Consider the following 4883-nt stretch of genomic DNA (forward strand, 5'->3'; position numbering starts at 1 on the left):
AGGAGGACTGAAGCTCCAAAGGGGTGGGTCAGTAAAGAGGCGTTTTTACTAGCTACTACGACTTGTAACTACTATTTCTGCTTTATTTGCTTGCCTTGGAAGCGATGCCGTTTCCCCAGCGCCATACCCCATCTGTCTAATTCGTGTGTGGGGGAAGGTAATAATCTATAATCTGAGATGTTATTTTAAAAATTTTGTCCCAAAAAAATTTTTTTACTGTGATATAACTAGTATTTGGTAACTTATACTTGTAAAATAAAAAAGTGGTTTTAAAACGTATGTGAAAATCTTTATGAATGCCATATGATTTATATTTAAATTTAAAATATTCCTTTTTCATACACGTAACAGCTATTTATATATGCCTGTATAACAAATTTTTACATTGAAAATGTAGACATATTCTTTCTGCATTTGTTTTTTAGGCTTTTCTACATGAAACTCTGCGTGTGTTGCACAAAATCATTCCTTTGCAATTCAAAAATCTTCTCCATTTTTTGCTTTTCTAAATTTAGTTTTAAAATGCATATTTTTTTAACTAATTTTTTCTATTATTTTTTTAATGGGATTACAAATATATTTGTGCGTTTAAATTATCAACTATCATTCAAATCATAATTAACTAACTCGAATTGAATCTGAGTAGTTTGATTTGCTTCTGATTTGATTCAATGCACTAACAGTTTTCTTGCAAATAGTTTGAATTGTCATTTTTTCAAAAAAATTTATAATTTTTATAAATATATTTCAAAATTATCTTTTTATCTCTTATATATTAGATCGTTACAATGTATTTTTTCATAAAATTTTAAAAAAATAACAATCAAAGCGGACTCTAAATGAGAGAAAAGTGTAAGAGGGGGAAGATTGGGGACTGGAACAATGGAAGGATGAGAGACAGGAAAAGGACAGTGCTTGTTTTAGACTTTTAAACGTGTGACTGTGAGTGTGAGAGTGAGCAAATAGTTGAATAGTAGTAAGATTCAACGACCGGCCATGACTAAAGCCACATACAAATACACGGCCAGAAGTAAAGCGACGACCGAAGAGAGGCGCGTAAATTATAAACGGGGTCGGGGGAGCCTCGGAGAGTGAGGTACAGTAATTGCTGAGCTGTGGGAATTTGTTTCTTCGACTTTTCCTTGTTCTTCTCCTCTTTGCCCGGATTATTGGTCAAATTGCAGTTTAGCCCCTCGAGTTTTAGAGAGGTGACAGATTGTCCGTTTTAAGTTTTTCTTCTGGAGGAGATAACAATAACAACATGAGAAATGCATCGACTTAGATTAACCGTGCCAAAAGTAATATGCTCTTATGCATGCGTCTCCAATCATCATCTTGCAAATTATGAAATACAGTCAGAGTTTGATTTAGGCATTAACAGAATTTAGTTTAACCTAACAAGGAATTGACTTAAAATATTAGTAATTGTACGTTACATCAGTCGAGAAAGTTTTAGTCTAAATAGTTAAAGTTGAAGCGTCAGAAATTAGAGTTCTTAGGTTCTAATCTCCCCTTACTCAAAGCCAATTCCCATGTGTCCTTCCAACTTCTAAAATCTCATCACTCCCCTACTGGATATTAAAAAAAATTAAAAACATGCTGCACCAATTAATCCAAAATATATTATCCCAAATAATATTTCGCTTGCATCATAAACACATTTTCTAACCCACATTTTTATCTCACATACATCATATCACAAAAAGTGCAACAGCAATTATTCCAACTAATACTTTATCCAAAGAAACCCATTATTATTTACTTAAATAAAACAAATTTTGCAACCAAGTCCTATCTCGTCATGTATAAGGTAGAATTTTTTTAAATTTTCTCAATTTTTCGAAAACTGTCGTCAAACAAATGGGTCGTACTCCTTATCCTTGATAGTTGATATTCCTTTCTTCAAATTGAGGGTGCGAGATGCAGGTTGAATAAAGACATGTTCACGAGAGACCTGTGCCAAAGGATGGAACAAAAGGCAACGGGTCAAGGTAGGGAGGTGGGGGGAGACTGGGGATATATAATTGAATAATTTGTTGAGTGTTTGCTACATGTTTAACAGCAAAACCTTTGGCATATTCCAAATTTGGGAAAAGAAAGCAGTAGTAAAAAAATGGGAGTCTAATCTATGATTACAGTTCTTGAGGAACTTGTTTACGTAATTTTGTGACCACGGTAATAAAAAGTACAAGAGCTACTTCTTTTCTAATTTTTTTTTTTCTTAAAAAGAATGTATTAGTGTTTAGTATCACAAACCAAGGATTAGCAAAGACTAATGCAAAAGTCTGAAAACGCGACAGCAATTTTTTATTCCCTAGCCTCGCGCGAGCCTTTAATTTGCGATTTGATACGTATTCTTCTTTTCTTTTGATTATTCTCGGGCCTAAATTTTATTGTTTTTGGCAAAATATAATCTCAAGTCTGAAATCTAGTAAATTATACACCCATCAGTTTCTAAATTTGATCAAACATATTGGACCAACCAAATGCGGTCCAACTTTGTACTCTACCACTGCAAAAGGCAAAAGCATTAGGGGAGAAAACGAGGGGCTTGAAAATGAAGGTGAATCTGCATGTTTTTTCATCCACTAAAATACACAGAAAATGATTCGAATCCGTTTGGATTGCTATTGTTGGAATTTTTATAGACTATTTATTTAATGTAAGTGAAATAAAAAGAATTGAAAAGCGTGTTCACGAAACTGTTTGGATTAGCTGTTTTTGAAAAAATTTACCGTAGCAATGTATATGAAAAAATTTTACTATAAAATTTTTTTAAAATATTGGATATATTGTATGGATGAGATATTTTTTTGAATTATTGTGTATTACTGTAGTATTATATTTGAAAAACTTGTTTTTGAAAAAATAGACAAGGCAAACGGACAAAAATTCTATAGTTACCTACCCACAATGAAGTTCCCCCTGATCATCTCTATGCCCTTTTTCCTGTCTTTTAACTTAATGTTCCCCAGGTTTTATTGTAGAGATTTTTCCAAATGAAAGGCTGTTCAACTTTTAAATGAATGAAAGCAAAGAATAGTAGTATTCTATCCCTTTTACAATGCTTAGGACTGTAGTAAGAAAACAAAAATGAAAAACAGCATGGACCATGTAGGGTAAATATAGGAGAAGATATATAGAACAGAGAATCTATAGCTATCAAGAGGGCCATGCATGCATGATGAATGAAAGATACAGCATGTCATAATCAACAATTTAAGTACATAGCACAATCGTACATGTTGTATTCCCTAAGCATTCAATTAGTTGCAAAATGCATGGTCCCTAAATTTTCATTCGTTTAATTGCCTAAGGTTAGTCCAATCACCAAATGCCTTGAATAGGAACTTTAATTTTATTATTCTAATTTTTTTTTTTTTGGATAGCCAAGGAAATCTTATATACTTGCTAACAGATTTCTACGAAAGAGACCGTTCATAACTCGGATAGTTTAATGATCTTGCTATCCTCAAATAATGACTATCCAATGCTTGATTGATTAATCTGCAGGTTGAACTCCTCCAACATAAGACGAAGAGATAAACAAACTTTCTTCTTCTTTCTCTTTTCTTTTTGTTTTATACGTTACAGCGATGAAGTTTAATTTACAGGAAGGTTTAAGATTGTATAAAGACCTTTTGATGATTGAATAATGTCAGGCGAATCGATACAGCTGAATTTCGTCCAGCTCAATCCGATTGATGGATTTTTTTTACAACTTTTGCTGTAAACTCGTATAATTTGGATGTAAATTTGAATTTGTTATCTCGTACAATTAAGTTAATATCACATCAAAACTGTAACAAGTTTACACCAAATCTATTAATTAAAAATTATACGATCCGATTTGAATAGAACAGTACTCAACTTACGAGGACCCTGATCCAATTTGATGTCAGGATGATTCCTTGCTTTATTTTTATAGAACTAGAATGTTAATGATGCAAAGAAATCCCATCACTTACTCAACTTAATTATGATTCGAAATTTCTGATCTAAAATAAATGCACGACAGGCAATTTGGTGGAGCACCATTTAAATAACAGCGAAAATGACCACACATCGTTTGCTGGACTAAACTATTCCATTAATTCAATGACCAAATTGAAAGCTACGGAGGAATACAGGGACTATCATGATAATACATACACAGAACGTTGTTTTGACATCGAACTGCAAAAAGCTGCAAACGCAGTTTCATGTATAGGGTGTTGATCAATAAGGGAGGTTCATCGATCTTTAACTCAATTCACACCCTTTGTGATTAAGATGTATTCTGTCTTGATTGCATCAGATTCATCTCATTAGTACCTATCATCACATGAGGTATTTAAAGCCAACAAAATGGATTGTACGTTTGTCTCTTGTTGAAAGACTACCCATGTATTCAGCACTGCATTATAAGTATGCTTTTATATGCAATTCTACTATGGCTTCATTCATTACAAGTATTCATTTGCATTCTCCTGCCTTATATTTTGCGCTAATAGCTATAGATTTTCCTCTCTTTTTTCCCTCCTTTTACGGTTCAGATTTCAGAATTCAGAACCCTATAAACTGAGGGGGTTAGCTTATCTTTAATTGAGAGGTAAAAAACCCTTTATTTGACTTACTTTTTCCTCTTTTTCCCTTTGCTAAAAGATGGTATATTTTTCTCGTGGATTAAATTATGAGATGATTGTCAAACCGAATTGATTCACCCTTTTTAACTTTCTCCTCACTTTGATGACACAAACTAAGTCAAAAAGTCCACAGTTTATATAGTATCATTTAGTTACCAATGAAAATGAGAAGTACCTTTCTTCTTACCTTTTCCTTTACTATTTTACTTTTTTAAAGGCAACTGAGTCCAATGCACCACTTCTGATCCATTTTTAACA

Source organism: Coffea arabica, chromosome 6e (genome assembly GCF_036785885.1).
Source record: "Coffea arabica cultivar ET-39 chromosome 6e, Coffea Arabica ET-39 HiFi, whole genome shotgun sequence".
Classification (NCBI taxonomy): domain Eukaryota; kingdom Viridiplantae; phylum Streptophyta; class Magnoliopsida; order Gentianales; family Rubiaceae; genus Coffea; species Coffea arabica.